The sequence below is a fragment of the Oncorhynchus mykiss genome, chromosome 18 (assembly GCF_057628025.1).
Source record: "Oncorhynchus mykiss isolate SJ-2025 chromosome 18, ASM5762802v1, whole genome shotgun sequence".
In the NCBI taxonomy this organism is placed as follows: Eukaryota; Metazoa; Chordata; class Actinopteri; order Salmoniformes; family Salmonidae; genus Oncorhynchus; species Oncorhynchus mykiss.
Window position 1 is genome coordinate 36,450,762 of NC_143039.1, and position 18,253 is coordinate 36,469,014.

The window sequence follows — 18,253 nt, forward strand, 5'->3', positions numbered from 1 at the left end:
GTATCCCTGCACATTGTAAATATGGTACTGGAACTGGCTGACGCTCTATATAGTATGATTACTTACTTTCTCATGTATTTCTTATTTCATATTTTTATTTATTGTGTGTTTTTGTTCTACCTTATGCTATTTTAAGTATTACATTTTTATTGATTACTGCATTGTTGGTTTTGGAGCTTGCAAGAATGGCATTTCACTGTACTTGTGCACGCAACATTAAAACTTGAAACTCTGTGGACGAACACAGTCTTCTGTACACACACATAGACAGGCCCACACGCAGACAGGAACACACATAAACACATACGTACGCATAGGGTTGCAAACTTAGGGTCGGAAACTTTCCGTTAAATTTCCGGAATAATTCTGGAAATTCTCCATGGGAAGTTAAGCCCTAGAATTTGGGGAATTTTGATTAAATTCATCAAAAAAGTTAACTTTTAACAGTGAACCTTTTTTGTGGGATACACATGAGGCAATTCTAGGTCTTGTGGCATATTTTGGCTAAACTATCCCCAATTCAATGGAATTGCAACCTTCTCCATGCACAGTGCATTCTTCCATCACATGTGCAGTGCACTCTTCCATCACATGCACAGCTGATTCTTAAGATCTTGCACGCTAATGAGATGCTATTGAGCCCACACTACTACACTGTCTGAACCAAGGACTATATGCTTTCTGGTAAGTTTTGATTACAATACTGGGTGGGGTGAATATATACATGATTTTTTGTTAACTAGTAAATAGTAGCAGCAGCACAGCCAGGTGGACTGGGGACAACAAGGAGTCACCATGCCAGGTAGTCCTGAGGCATGGTCCTAGGGCTCAGGTCCTCAGAGAGAGAGAGAAAGAAAGAAAGAGAGAAAGAGAATTAGAGAGAGCATACTTAAATTCACACAGGACACCGGATAAGACAGGAGAAATACTCCAGATATAACAGACGGTCTGAGCAGATTATTTGTTGCGATTGCAAACGTGATGAAATGGTGGTCCGATAGTCCAGGATTATGAGGAAAAACATTAAGATACACAACATTTATTCCATGGGACAAAACTAGGTCCAGAGTATGACTGTGGCAGTGAGTAGGTCCGGAGACATGTTGGACAAAACCCACTGAGTCGATGATGGCTCCGAAAGCCTTTTGGAGTGGGTCTGTGGACCTCCATGTGAATATTAAAATGTCCAAAAATTAGAATATTATCTGCTATGACTACAAGGTCCGATAAGAATTCAGGGAACTCAGTGAGGAATGCTGTATATGGCCCAGGAGGCCTGTAAACAGTAGCTATAAAAAGCGATTGAGTAGGCTGCATAGATTTAATGACTAGAAGCTCAATAGACGAAAACATCGTTTTTTTTTGTAAATTGAAATTTGCTATCGTAAATGTTAGCAACACCTCCGCCTTTGCGGGATGCACCAGGAGGTGAGGCCTCATTTAACACAGTAAATTCATCAGGCTTAAGTAGCCCTATTTTGAGATGTGAGGTATCACGATCTCTTTCAATAATGGCAGGAATGGAGGAGGTCTTTATTCTAGTGAGATTGCTAAGGCGAACACCGCCATGTTTAGTTTTGCCCAACCTAGGTCGAGGCACAGACACGGTCTCAATGGGGATAGCTGAGCTGACTACACTGACTGTGCTAGTGGCAGACCCCACTAAGCTGGCAAGTTGGCTAACAGCTTAGACCAGAGAAGGCTCGGCCTCTGATTCCGACTCACTGCTTAATGGGGAGAACCGGTTGAACGTTTCTGTCGGCTGAATGACACCAGTTGAGCATTCCTACAGCATTTCCCTCCAGAAGCCCTGAGAAAATTGTCCTGGTGCGGGGACCGTGGGGGGCGGGGGGTTTGCTTGAGCCTGCTAACTGAGGAGTGTTAATTCACCTGTTTCCATTTTAAAACATTTATCTTACAAAGGAGTTGTTTAATCTAACGGCTTAATTAACTGCACATGGATTTGTATTTGTATTTTTGACAATTTATTTTCTAATCTTTACAGGATAATGCCATGGGCACTATCTGATGTGTGGAGACATTTCACTGCAGCTGATGTAGAAGGAACAGCTGTGTACATTTGTAAATACTGTGCCAAATCATATGTGAAGAATGCAACAAAGCTGCAGAATCATCTGGCCAAGTGCATAAACTTCCCTCAGCGCTCACCACAAGCAACCTCTGACAAAAGTCCCTCTACTTCTATTCGAGGTGAAAATGATGAATCAGACACCTTATCGATAGCAACAGCTCGAGCTGTGTATGCAACTGCTTCACCTCTGATGCACACAGGCAATGTGTATTGGAAGAGATTTCTGAATGTTTTCGACCCAGCAACACCCCTCCAACCAGACATGCTTTATTTACTCATTTGCTGGATGCAGAGTTCAACAGAGTTCAAGTGAACGTCAAGCAAATCATAGAGAAAGCAGGCTGTAATGCAATCATCTCTGATGGGTGGCTTGATGTTTGTCGGCAAGGAATAATTAACTACAGCAGACAGTATTCTATAAGAGAACAGACACAAGGGACAACAGATACACTGGTCTCTACATTGCAGATGAGCTGAAGGCAGTCATCAATGACCTTGGACCACAGAAGGTATTTGCACTGGTGACAGACAATGCTGCGAACATGAAGGCTGCTTGGTCTAAAGTGGAGGACCCTCCTACCCTCACATCCCACCCATTGGCTGTGCTGCTCATGCATTGAATCTGCTCCTCAAGGACATCATTGCACTGAAAACAATGGATACACTCTACAAGAGAGCCAAGGAAATGGTTAGCTATGTGAAGGGTCATCAAGTTATAGCAGCAATCTACCTCACCAAGCAAAGTGAGAAGAATAAGAGCACCACATTGAAGCTGCCCAGCAACACCTGTTGGTTTGGTGCTGTCATCATGTTTATCAGTCTCCTGGAGGGGAAGAGTCTCTCCAAGAAATGGCCATATCACAGTCTGCCGATATGGACAGCCCCATCAAGAGGATCCCCCTGGATGAAGTCATTTGGGAGAGAGTGGTAAGCAGCCTGAAACCTATAGCAGTACCCCTTGCACTGATTGAGGGAGGCAATGTCATCCTGTCTGATGTTCAGACTCTGCTTGCAGATGTAAGAGAAGAAATCCATACTGCTCTGCCCACTTCACTGTTGCTCCAAGCAGAGGAAACGGCAGTTCTGAAATCCATTAAAAAGCGTGAAGACTTCTGCCTGAAGCCCATACACGCCATGTTTGACAGTCTCCTGGAGGGCAAGGAGTCTCTCCAAAAATGGCCATATCACAGTCTGCCAATATGAACAGCCCCATCAAGAAGATCCTACTGGATGATGTATTTTGAGAGAGTGGTAAGCAGCCTGAAACCTATAGCAGTGGCCATTTCATGGATTGAGGGAGACAATGCCATCCTGTCTGATGTTCAGAGACTGCTTGCTGATGTTCTGAAAGAGCTTCAAAATCTGGACCCCTACAAATCAGCCGGGCTAGACAATCTGGACCCTCTCTTTCTTAAATTATCTGTCGAAATTGTTGCAACCTCTATTACTAGCCTGTTCAACATCTCTTTCGTATCGTCTGAGATTCCCAAAGATTGGAAAGCAGCCGCGGTCATCCCCCTCTTCAAAGGGGGAGACACTCTCGACCCAAACTGCTACAGACCTATATCTATCCTACCCTGCATCTCTAAGGTCTTCGAAAGCCAAGTTAACAAACAGATTACTGACCATTTTGAATCAAATCGTACCTTCTCCGCTATGCAATCTGGTTTCAGAGCTGGTCATGGGTGCACCTCAGCCATGCTCAAGGTCCTTAACGATATCATAACCGTCATTGATAAGAGACATTACTGTGCAGCTGTATTCATCGACCTGGCCAAAGCTTTCGACTCTGTCAATCACCACATTCTTATTGGCAGACTCAACAGCCTTGGTTTCTCAAATGATTGCTTCGCCTGGTTCACCAACTATTTCTCTGATAGAGCTCAGTGTGTCAAATCCGGACCTCTGGCAGTCTCTATGGGGTGCCACAGGGTTCAATTCTCGGGCCGACTCTCTTCTCTGTATACATCAATGATGTCGCTCTTGCTGCTGGTGATTCTCTAATCCACCTCTATGCAGACAACACCATTCTGTATACTTCTGGCCCTTCTTTGGACACTGTGTTAACTAACCTCCAGATGAGCTTCAATGCCATACAACTCTCCTTCCATGGCCTCCAACTGCTCTTAAACGCAAGTAAAACTAAATGCATGCTATTCAACCAATCATTGCCCGCACCTGCCCACCCATCCAGCATCACTACTCTGGACGGCTCTGACTTAGAATACGTGGATAACTACAAATACCTAGGTGTCTGGCTAGACTGTAAACTCTCCTTCCAGACTCACATTATTAAGCATCTCCAATCAAAAATTTAATCTAGAATCGGCTTCCTATTTCGAAACAAAGCTTCCTTCACTCATGCTGCCAAACATACCCTCGTAAAACTGACCATCCTACCGATCCTTGACTTCGGCGATGTCATCTTTAAAATAGCCTCCAACACTCTACTCAGCAAACTGGATGTAGTCTATCACAGTGCCATCCGTTTTGTCACCAAAGCCCCATATACTACCCACCACTGCAACCTGTACGTTCTCGTTGGCTGGCCCTCGCTTCATACTCGTCGCCAAACCCACTGGCTACAGGTTATCTACAAGTCTCTGCTAGGTAAAGCCCCGCCCTATCTCAGCTCGCTGGTCACCATAGCAGCACCCACTCGTAGCACACGCTCCAGCAGGTATATTTCACTGGTCACCCCCAAAGCCAATTCCTTCTTTGGTCGCCTTTCCTTCCAGTTCTCTGCTGCCTCTGACTGGAACGAACTGCAAAAATCACTGAAGCTGGAGATTCCCATCTCCCTCACTAGCTTTAAGAACCAGCTGTCAGAGCAGCTCACAGATCACTACACCTGTTCATAGCCCATCTGTACACAGCCCATCTATCTACCTCATTCCAATACTGTATTTATTTATTTTGCTCCTTTGCACCACAGTATCTCTACTTGCACATCCATCTTTTGCACATCTACCATTCCATTGTTTAATTGCCATATTGTAATTACTTCACCACCATGGCCTATTATTGCCTTAACTCCCTTATTTGACTTTATTTGCACTCACTGTATATAGACTTTGTTTTCTTTTTTTCTATTGTATGTTTTGTTCATTCCATGTGTAACTCTGTGTTGTTGTATGTGTCGAACTGCTATGCTTTATCTTGGCCAGGTCGCAGTTGCAAATGAGAACATGTTCTCAACTAGCTTACCTGGTTAAATAAAGGTGAAAAAAAAGAGAAAACATCTGTACTGCCCTGCCCACTTCACTGTTGCTCCAAGCAGAGGAAACTGCAGTTTTGAAATACATCAAAAAGCGTGAAGAGTGATTTGGGACTGTTTGAGTATCTTTTATCTCTCCCTCCCTTTCCCTCTCTTTCCCCCTCCCCCTCATTCACAAAAATACACACAGTCAGGGACATGTCACTAAGCCCAGTAGACGTATCCCAGGCCCAACAGCATACAGGCTGGATTCCATCACAGTTTCAACCACCATCCTGTCTCCATTTACCAGTGAGGACACAAGAGGGGCAGAGGCCTTCCCATCTCCATAAAAACATCCCTTGACCCCCGATTCCGATCTGTCCATTTGGTGCGCAGAAACCGTGAGACCGTATCATTGGCTAAACCAAGGGTGGTCATCCCTAGATCACAGCTGAGATTGTCTCCTTGGGTTTCCGGTGGTGAGAGCCAGACAGGGTTCAAAGGTGAGAGAGGTGGTCCGGTGGTCCATGGCCAAATTGGAGTCGAAGGCAGGACGACACAGCCGGCGGAAATGCTACAGGTCAACAGGAGAGATGGACGGGTTGTTAGTCACACACAACATATGCCTTAATGCACTGTACAGTATATCTTATATGCTTAGTACAGTCTTGTGCACTAAATTACTGGCCAAACTATTCACTATAGCATGATGGGAAGGTACAAGTTATTTTCAAGACACACTAACTATTGTCTTGTGTAATCATAGGTTAAGTCACAGGGCAGATGGAGGTAAGTAAGTGTAGAGTCAGTCCACATAGTGCAGTGTTGGATGGTAGGGGCAAGAGTAACAGTTAATGTGGGAGTCAGGGTTATGGTAGGGCCAAGTATAGTAGTTAGTTGTTGGTGTAAAAATGTCACTGTGTGACTCACCTGTGTTAGGCTGCAGGGGATGGTGGCCAGGGCGTAAAGTGCACAGGGGGGACACAGGGATCCAGCACACCAAGGAGAACACAAACGTCACCTGGAGAGAGAGCGAGAAAGAGAGTTGCACACACAGATTGCTTGTCTGAATAGGACCCAATGGATTCATCTTGGACCAGTGTATCAGTCTGATCCATTTGTCGGGTAGGAAATGTACAGAGAAAAGTCAACAACTAGATTCTGCAAAAAAAGGTAACCAAATAATTCACACAATTACTCAAATGTACACAGATATACAATTACAGACACAATTGGGATATATAAAGTTCACAGGACTCTTCCCACACACAGGGGTCAAGGGTTAAAGGTCACTCACCGTGCACATGGCTGGCGTCAGGTAGCGCCAGCACAGCTTGAAGAAGGGCAGCGGGCAATCGTGCTTAATGTTGTCATTGAACCTGTCAGGCCCTAAGGAACAGGACATGGTTCTGTGGTCAAGGCCTGGTTCTGACCACAACAGTGGTTGAACCATGGTTCTGAATTGTAAGGACCATACAAGGTCAATCTGAAGTCCAAGCACAATCGTAAAGACTAGTAATTGAAAACTAGAAAATGGTCCTAGAAACCCCAAACCACTTAAATCAGAGACCCATATAAGATGGTAGAACCGTAGAACAGGATCTTGTCTAAGGTCCTGAATAGACCACCTTTAAATCTCACGGAAGTAACGACCATAGAGGAACCACTGGAGACCTGACCGCATTCTAAACAACCATGGCCAAACGCCATTTCCACAGCTCTCCATGGGGATACTCAGAGAGTAGTAAAGCATGGCTACCTTAACTCTCTCAAGTGCATTCGGGAGGTACACACAATATACCATAATGACAAAGCGAAAACAGGTTTTTAGAAATGTTTGTACATTTACATAAGCATTCAGACCCTTTGCTATGAGACTCGCAATTGAGCTCAGGCGCATCCTGTTTCCATTGATCATCCTTCAGATGTTTCTACAACTTGATTGGAGTCCACCTGTGGTAAATTCAATTGATTGGACGTGACTTGGAACGGCACACACCTGTCTATATAAGGTCCCACAGTTGACAGTGCATGTCAGAGCAAAAACCAAGCCATGAGTTTGAAGGAATTGTCCGTAGAGCTCAGAGACAGGATTGTGTCGAGGCACAGATCTGGGGAAGGGTACCAAAAATGTCTGCAGCATTGAATGTTCCCATGAACACAATGGACTCCATCATTCTGAAATTGAAGAAGTTTGGAACCAGCAAGACTCTTCCTAGTGTCACGTCCTGACCTTAGATATCTCTGTTTTCTATATATTTTGGTTAGGTCAGGGTGTGACTAGGGTGGGTACTCTACGTTTTTGTATGTCTAGGGTTTTTGTATGTCTAGGGTTTTTGTATGTCTAAGGGTTTTGTATGTCTATGTTGGCCTGATATGGTTCCCAATCATAGACAGCTGTTTATTGTTGTGTCTTATTGGAGATCATATTTAGGCAGGCCTTTTTCCCACTTTCTGGTGTGGGATCTTGTCTATGTGTAGTTGCCTGTCAGCACTATATTGTATAGCTTCACGTTTCGTTTGTTATTTTGTTAGTTTGTTCAGTGTTCATTATTTTAATAAAGAGAATGTACGCATACCACGCTGCACCTTGGTCTCCTTCATACAATGAACGTGACACCTAGAGCTGACCGCCTGGCTAAACTGCGCAATCGTGGGAGAGGGGCCTTGGTCAGGGAGGTGACCAAGAACCCGACGATCACTCTGACAGAGCTCCAGAGTTTGTCTGTTGAGATGGGAGAACCTTCCAGAAAGACAACCATCTCTGCAGCACTCCTCAGTGAAAGGCACACGACAGCTCGCTTGGAGTTTACCAAAAGGCACGTAAAGGACTCTCAGACCATGAGAAACAAGATTCTCTGGTCTGATGAAACAAAGATTGCATCACATCTGGAGGAAACCTGGCAACATCAATACGGTGAAGCATGGTGGTGTCAGTATCATGCCGTGAGGATGTTTTCAGAAGCAGGGACTGGAAGACTAGTCAGGATCGAGGGAAAGATGAACGGAACAAAGTAAAGAGAGATCCTTGATGAAAACCTGCTCCAGAATACTCAGTACCTCAGACTGGGGCGAAGGTTCACCTTCCAACAGGACAACAACCCTACGCACACAGCCAAGGCAACTCAGGAGTGACTTTGGGACAAGTCCCCGGACTTGAACCCCATCGAAAATCTCTAGACCGGGCTCCTGAGTGGCGCAGCACTTTAAGGCACTGCATCTCAGCGCTAGTGGCGTCACTACAGACCCTGGTTCAGTCCTGGGCTGTATCACATCTGGCCGTTATTGGGAGTCCTATAGGGCAGCGCATAATTGGCCCAGCATTGTTAGGGTTTGGCTGGGGTAGGCCGTTATTGTAAATACGAATTTGATCTTAACTGACTTGCCTACTTAAATAAAGGTTAAATAAAAAATGTAAAAAATACCTGAAAATAGCTGTGCAGTGACGCTCCCCATCCAACCTGACAGAGCTTGAGAGGATCTGCAGAGAAGAATGGGAGACACTCCCCAAATACAGGTGTGCCAAACTTGTCGCTTCATACCCAGAAGACTCAAGGCTGTAATCCCTGCCAAAGATGCTTCAACAAAGTACTGAGTCAGTATACTCAGTACTTTGAGTCAGTATACTTATGTAAATGTTACATTTCAGTTTAAAATATTTTATACATTAGCAAAATGTTATAAAAACATGTTTTTGCTTCATCACTATGTGGTATAAAAAATCCCTCATCTATTTTAGAATGAGGCTGTAACGTAACAAAATGTGGAAATAGTGAAGGGGTCTGAATACTTTCCGAATGCACTGTAGGCACACATGTATGAAGCTAAACGCACGCACGCACACACAGTTCCCACTGCTTAGGAATTCACCAGAGCAGAGAGACAGCTCCAGTCCCCATCATCATTCCTATCTACAGCCCATGTCTCTACCTCCTGGCTAGGGCTCTTATCGTAAAACAACAATCGTCTCTTACGCTCTCAACTTACATGGAAACAAATTAAAGTAGAACACCCAAAATCCCTCTGCAGTTCCACTGCAGATTTTCACCCAGGCTTTTCTGTGTCTGAGCTTGTCTATGTTAGAGACTTAGTGTTAGCATTTGAGACAGATCTATGCCTAGGCTTTTCTGTGTCTGGGGCTTTTGGGATGTTAGCGTTAGAATGTTAGCATGTTAGCGTTCAAAGAAGATTTATGCTCAGGTTTTTCTTTCACCTCAGTTTTTCTGTGTTAGCGACTTAGAGCTAGCATGTTATCATCCAAGGGAGATTCATGCCTGAGCTTTTCTTTGTCTATGATTTTTGCGTGTTAGTATCTGAGGCAGCTACTGTGGGCTCCCCAGGGCCCCATGGCTGAGACTGTGTGGCGCAACGTTCAGCGGGAAGATTTAGGGGCTGGGGAGACAGTGACTCATTAATAGGGCTGGCGCTGGCTCTGTCTCCACTACACTACAGCTCATACTGAATGTCTGCAGCCCGCAATAGACTACTCCAGATTCATATACTGTTGACCTGAGTAGGAATGTGGAAGGTAAGGGTAGAGGACATACAAGATTTGTGCATAGTTAAACACCACTGTTAGCTTACTTTGTGTGTATTTGCACAATTGAGAGAGAAAGCCAAAGCGAGATCTATAGATAAAAGAAAGAAAGAAAGTACTGTGTTTCGAGGCACACGTCAGAGGGTGTGTGTTCATTACAGGTGTACAGTGTTAAGTATACATTACGGTGAAAGATGTTGTGTTAAGGTTGTGATAAGGTATTTATTGTGCAGAACCTCTGGACTCACTGTAAACCCAGCCCACGGCCACCGACTGGAAGATGGACAGGAGCAGCAGACTGGCCCCACTGCAGGAGTAGTGGTCATAGATCTGGAACACAAAGAGACCACCCTACCCAAAGAGATTGAGAGAGCATTACATCACAGATGTATCACCACATCATAGATCTATACAATTGAAAAGTTAGAGGGAGATAATTTAATTGGGAGAAGACATTTGGATAATGTACTAATTGTAACACAGTGTCTAGCGGTAAGTGGATATGTCAACTAGTCAGACATTAGTTCAAATAGACAAACAGCCAACCAATCATGTAGACAGGCAAGCAGACTGACAGACAGTTAGCTAGCCAGCCACCCAACCAGCCAGCCAGCCAGTCAGCCACCCAGCTAGCAATGTAGCCAGTCACGTAGACAGCTCCCCAAGCTAATCAGCCAGTTATGTGGCCAGTAAAACAGACAACCATCCATTCACCTAGCCTGACGACTCACACTAAATGATTCTGCTGCTCGGTCATTCGCTGCTCGGTCGTTTTACAAATCAAAGTAATCAGCGATTGGATCGTCTCTAATCAATCGACGTATCAAAGCCAAAGACACATTTTCAAACCGCCGTTTTACCCACGTGTGCTCTGGCTGTGGTCCAACCCATCTGTTCCTTGACCAATCAGATGGCCCTGAATGTGTTCGCATTCGGTGAAGGATTGAGGAGGTACTCAGATTCAGACTTCCAAAGAAGAAACTGGAGAGAAACACACACAGTCAGACATACAGTCAGACAAACAGAGGCATACAACACAGAGTCAGACACATATAAAAGTATTCACACCCGTTGACTTTTTCCACATTTTGTTCTGTTACAAAGTGGGATTAAAATGGATATAATTGTACTTTTTGTCACAAAAATACACTGTAATGTCAAAGTGGAAGAATTTTGAAAAACATTTATTAAACTTTTATAAAAAAAATAAGAGAAGAAACTAACGTCCATGGGCATGGGGTAGCTCTTGGATGGAGTAAGGAGTCTGGGTAGTCAGGCAATCATCTACTCACACATCCATTCAACCAGACGCACCGGGGTGACTATGACCAGGCCAACCCAGGAAGCAGACGACACACACCATCAGCAGCAGCAGCTCTTGTCGATAACCTTGCTGGATCACCGTAGGGTAGAGGTCAGTCACATAGGTCACCAGGGCCTCCAGGCTCACAAACTGGACAGGGGGTGGAAAGGCGGAGGGGAATGGGGTAGGTTGGTGTGTGTAAGATGGTTGTTACATTGCAATGCTTGTCGGTTGCATACTGTGTGTGTGTCGGTGGATACGATGCTCGTTACATTGTAATTCTTATTTGTTATACACTGGATGCATGTATGGAAGAAACCCTGTGTTTGTGTGTGCACACACACACACACACACACACACACCGTGTCCAGCCCCAGCATGATGATCATGAGGAAGAACCACACAGCCCACAGCTGAGGGAGAAGCATCATGGTTACAGCCTGAGGGTATGCTATAAAGGCCAGCCCAGGGCCTGGAGAGAAACACACAGTCAGACAAAGAGAGCCATACAACACATATAGAAAGTATTCACACCCCTTGACTTTTTCCACATTTTGTTCTGTTACAAAGTGGGATCAAAATGGATATAACTGCCCATAACATGCATACCCATAACATGATGCAGCCACCACCGTGCTTGAAAATTTGAAGAGTGGTACTGATGTGTTGTGTTGGATTTGCCCCAAACATAATGCTTTGTATTCAGTTCAAAAAGTTTATTTCTTCGCCACATTTTTTTGCAGTATTACTTAAGTGCCTTTTATTCAGGATGCATGCTTTGGAATATTTGTTATTCTGTACAAGCTTCCTTTTCCCACACTGACATTTAGGTTAGGATTGTAGGATAACTGCAATGTTGTTGATCCATCCCCAATTCTCATATCACAACTAGGGCTCTTGCGGTGACCGTATTATCGCCCCACCGGCAGTCACGAGTCTTAAAGGCAGTGAAATTCCATATGACCATTTAGTCACAGTTATTACACTTCTATAATATACTATACTATTGACTGTGTTTATTGATACACCATGCAAAGTGTAATGAATAACTTCACCATGCTCAAAGGGATATTCAGCATTTGCTTTTTTTCCCTTCACATCTACCAATCGGTGCCTTTATTTGCAAGGCATTGGAAAACCTCCCTGTTCTTTATGGTTGAATCTGTGCTTGAAATTCATTACTCGATTGAGGGACATTACACATAATTGTATGTGTGGGGTACAGCGATGGGGCAGTCATTAAAAATCATGTTAACCAGTATTATTGAACACAGAATGAGTCCATGCAACTTATTATGTGATTCGTGAAGCACATTTTTACTCCTGAACTTACTTAAGCTTGGCATAACAAAAGGGTTGATTACTTATTGACTCAAGATCTCTCAGCTTTTCATTTTTAATGAATTTGTAAAAAATGTAAAAAACAAAATTCAACTTACATTATGGGGTATTTTGTGTAAATCAGTGACAAAAAAAATCTTAATTGAATCCATTTTAAATTCAGGCTGTAACAACAAAATGTGGAAAAAGTAGAGGTGTGAATACTTTCTGAAGCCGCTATCTATACAACGGCACATGTTACACACAGTCAGGCGACATTGACTATTTAAACGCATCTGTATTTGTGTCCAACACATATACAGTATTGGCATAGAAAACAACTACAGAAGCAGCCCCATTTGGAACAAAGGCAGGGAGTACCTTCAAAAGCAAAAGTTCTACAGATGAATTTGCCAAGTCATGAGATGAAAATTGAAAGGTGAAATTAATCCTTTAGTTTATTTGTCTTGGTGAGCTAAACTGATGAAATTACTACCACTTTGTGTGTATTTGGTTTCTATACTCAGCAAAAAAAGAAACGTCCTCTCACTGTCAACTGCGTTTATTTTCAGCAAACTTAACATGTGTAAATATTTGTATGAACATAACAAGATTCAACAACTGAGACATAAACTGAACAAGTTCCACAGACATGTGACTAAAAGGGACTAGCAAGGAAGAAGCCACTGCTCTGAAACCGACATATAAAAGCCAGACTACGGTTTGCAACTGCACATGGGGACAAAGATCATACTTTTTGGAGAAATGTCCTCTGGTTTGATGAAACAGAAATGGAACTGTTTGGCCATAATGACCATTGTTATGTTTGGAGGGAAAAGGGGGGGGGGGGCTTGCAACCCAACCGTGAAGCTCGGGGTGGCAGCATCATGTTGTGGGGTGCTTCGCTGCAGGAGGGACTGGTGCACTTCACAAAATAGATGGCACCATGAGGTAGGAAACGTATTGGGATATATTGAAGCAACATCTCAAGACATTGCTTGGTTGCAAATGGGTTTTCTAAATTGACAATGACCCCAAGCATACTTCCAAAGTTGTGGCAAAATGGCGTAAGGACAACAAAGTCAAGGTATTGGAGTGGCCATCACAAAGCCCTGACCTCAGTCCTATAGAAAAATTGTGGGCAGAGCTGAAAAAGCGTGTGCAAGCAAGGCCTGAGTTAGTTACACCAGCTCTGTCAGGAGGAATGGGCCAAAGTTCACCCAAATTATTGTGGGAAGCTTGTGGAAACCTGAAAGGTTTGACTCAAGTTAAACCATTTAAAAGGCAATGCTACCAAATAATAATTGAGTGTATGTAAACTTCTGACCCACTGGGAATGTGATGGAATAAATAAAATTAGAAATAAATCATTCTCTCTACTATTATTCTGACATTTCACATTCTTAAAATAAAGTGGTGATCCTAACTGACCTAAGACAGGGAATTTTTACTTGGATTAATTAAATGTCAGGAATGGTGAAAAACGGAGTTTGAATGTATTTGGCTAAGGTGTATGTAAACCTCAACAGAAGGTACATAGGCTCCTGTAGGTCAAATACCTTCAAATACTTGGACCGGATAATTGAGCTGCACTTGATTTAGTTTTTCCGGTACAGCGGAACCATTGGAATAGTTTGCAAAAATGCAAATTCCAACCTAATCAACCACACCTCCAATGCTTTCAAGTATTTGACATGTGTGGACCTATTTGACATTACCTCTTTGAAAATAAGATAACCCATCAAAATCCCCATCTTCCAGTATGGTTCCAGCAACTATTTTGGATGCATAACCAAGGCCAGCCAAGTACCGCTTGGCTCAGTTTGACTCTGTAGTGTGAAAAGGGTATCAGTGCATGGTGTACCTGTGTTCCAGGTGTTGTTGTAGTGAGCCCAGGGCAGCTCTGACTGGAAACTGTGGCCCAGGATGAAGAGTGTCCAGGCCAGGACCACAATGTAGTACACACACCCATGGAGGATCATCACCTGACTGGCAAAGCCCAGACCTGTGGAAACACATTCCAAATACTTGATTTAAATCTACAAATCACATTCCAGGTCCAGGTCTCTCTTGAAACTAACCTGGTTAAATAAAGGTTAAACACATAATTAAAACATCACCTTCAAGGTTTTAAACATTTCAAAAAGTCACATGGACACTTATGGATACAAAAGTACCAAAAGTGTCAAAAAATTTGTCAGACATTTACTGCATTAATAACGTCAGTTACACACCCACTAAGACACAATTCACACACACACAGGCACGCTTGCACACACACTCAGGCACACAGGCACACAGGCACATAGACAAAACACACATACCCACACACTCAAACAGAGGCAGAGGCACACAGACAACACACACGTAGTCACAGGAAAAAATACTGATACATTCTCAGGGATACATCGTTATAATTCAAATAGAACAGTTAGTGTGCATTTGCGGTGCTATTTCAAGAACATTGCACAGCTTGGCTTTTAACCAATCACATTGAGTGGTCGTTACTAACCGTTTTATAAAACACGAGGCAGACCCACCCACACACAAACTTTAACTCCCATGTAAATCATGGATTAACAAGGGTAAAGAAAATGTGCACATCCATTTGAGTTACATGCCTGCATAGCTTTCAAGCTAGGATCACGCTTAAAACGTAGGGCACACTAAAGAGCATGCACACATGCACAGCCATAGACACACACACATCTAAAAATCTACTAATAGCTAGTACTAGATGTACCAAAACACAGATGTAGCAGCAGCAGCAGTCCTTGTCCATCTGCTAACACTTGGCTCTGTTGGCCATCACACAACTCGCTGTAAACACTCCACGCCTGCTGTCTTATCTGGGCTCTGTGTGTGTCTGTACGAGCGTATACAGCGCATTTGTAAAGTATTCAGACCCCTTGACTTTTTCCACATTTTGTTACGTTACAGCCTTATTTTAAAATTGGATCAACTGATTTTTCCTACTCATTAATCTACAAACAATACCCCAATACAGGTTTTTTGAAATGTTTGCAAATGTATATATTTTTAAATATCACATTTACGTATGCATTTAGACCTTTTACTCAGTACTTTGAAGCACTTTTGGCAGTGACTACAGCCTAGAGTATTCTTGGGTATGACGCTACAAGCTTGGCATACCTGTATTTGGAGAGTTTCTCCCATTCTTCTCTGCAGATCCTCTCAAGCTCTGTCAGGTTGGATGGAGAGCATCACTGCACAGCTTTTTTCAGGTCTCTCGTGAGATGTTCGATCGGGTTCAGTCTGGGCTTGGCTGGGCCACTCAAGGACATTCTGAGACTTGTCCCGAAGCCACTACTGCATTGTCTTGGCTGTGTACTTAGGGTCATTGTCCTGTTGGAAGGTGACCCTTCACCCCAGTCTGAGGTCCTGAGCTCTCTGGAGCAGGTTTTCATCAAGCATCTCTCTGTACTTTGCTCTGTTCATCTTTCCCTCGATCCTGACTCGTGTCCTAGTCCCTGCCGCTGATAAATATCCCCACAGCATGATGGTGCCACCAAAATGCTTCACAGTATGGATGGTGACAGGTTTCCTATAGATGTGACGCTTGGCATTCAGCCAGAGAATGTTGTTTCTCATTGTCTGAAAGTCATTTAGGTGCCTTTTGGCAAACTCCAAGTGGGCTGTCATGTGCATTTTACTGTGGAGTGGCTTCTGCAAGATGGCACCGACAGATGAGGCTGAAGAAATTTGGCTTGTTAACCCAAATCACTGAGTACATTTTACAGATCCACAATCGAGAGCATCCTGTTGGATCGAGAGCATCCTCTTCAAGATTGTTTCGATCACAAGGACTGGGATATGTTCCGGTCAGCCTCAGAGAAAAACATCAACCTATACGCTGACTCGGTGAGTGAATTTATAGGGAAGTGCATTGGATATGTTATACCCACTTTGACTATTAAAACCTACCCTAACATTAGCACAAAACTGAAAGCGCGAACCACTGCATTTAACCATAGAAAGAGGTCTGGGAATATGGCTGAATATAAACATTGAAGTTATTCCCTCCGCAAGGAAATCAAACAAGCCAAGTGCCGGTACAGGGACAAGGTGGAGTCGCAATTAAATGGCTCAGACACGAGATGTATGTGGCAAGCTATACAGGAAATCACAGACTACAGTACAAAAAGAAAACCAACCACGTCACGGACACCGACGTCATGCTTCCAGACCAACTAAACACCTTTTTTGCCCGCTTTGAGGATAATACAGTGCCACCGTCGCAGCCCGCTAACAAGAACTGCGACCCCCCTCTTCTTCTCCATGGCCGACGTGAGTAAAACATTTAAACGTGTTAAACCTCGCAAAGCTGCTGGCCCAGACGGCATCCCTAGCTGCGTCCTTAGAGCATGCCAGCTGGCTGGTATGTTTACGGACATATTCAATCGCTCCCTATCCCAGTCTGCTGTCCCCACATGCTTCAAGATGGCCACCATTGTTCCTGTACCCAAGAAGGCAAAGATAACTGAACTAAATGACGACCGCCCCGTAGCACACACTACTGTCATCATGAAGTGCTTTGAGAGACTAGTCAAGGATTATATCACCTCCACCTTACCGGCCACCCTAGACCCACTTCAGTTTGCATACTGCCCTAACAGGTACACAGATGATGCAATCGCCGTCACACTGCACAGTGCCCTATCCTATCAGGACAAGAGGAATACGTAATGTATGTAAGATTGTCAATGTTCATTGACAACAACTCAGCATTCCACACCACATATTATCCTCCAAGCTCATCATCAAGCTGGAGGCCCTGGGCCTCAACCCCACCCTCTGTAATTGGGTCCTGGATTTTCTGACGGGCCGCCCCCAGGTGGTGAACACTGGGGTGGTCAACACTGGGGACCAAGGGTGTGTGCTCAGCCCCCTCCTATACTCCCTGTTCACCCACGACTGAGTGGCAATGCATGCCTCAACTCAATCATCAAGTTTGCAGACAACACAACAGTAGTGGGCTTGATTACCAACAATGACGAGACAGTCTACGGGGAGGAGGTGAGGGCACTCGGAGTGTGTTGTCAGGAAAACAACCTCTCACTCAACATCAACAAAACAAAGGAGATGATCGTGGACTTCAGGAAACAGCAAAGGGAGCAACGCCCTATCCACATCAAAGGGACAGCATTGGAGAAAGTTCCAAGGCGTACACATCAACAACAAAATGAAATAGTCCACCCACACAAAGAGTGTGGTTGAAGAAGGCTCAACAGCGCCTCTTCAACCTCAGGAGGCTGAAGAAATGTGGCTTATCATCCAAAACCCTGACTAAATTTTACAGAGCCACAATTGAGAGCACCCTGTTGGGTTGTATCACAGCCTGGTATGGCAACTGCTCCTCCCTCAACCGCAAAGCTCTCCAGAGGGTGTTGCGGTCTGCACAAAGCACCACCGGGGGGGCAAACTACCTGCCCTCCATGACACCTATAGCACCCAATGTCACAGGAAGGCAAAAAAGGTCAAAGAAAACAACCGCCTGTTCACACTGCTACCATCCAGAAGGTGAGGTCAGTACAGGTACATCAAATCTGGGACCTAGAGACTGAAGAACAGCTTCTATCTCAAGGCCATCAGACTGCTAAACAGCAATCCCTAACTCAGAGAGGCTGCTGCCTACATGGAGACCCAATCACTGGCATCTTTAACAACTGGATCACTAGTCACTTTAAACAATGCCACTTTAAATAGTGCCACTTTAATAATGTTTACATACTGTATCTTACATTACTCATATCATATGTATACATATCTTACATTACTCAT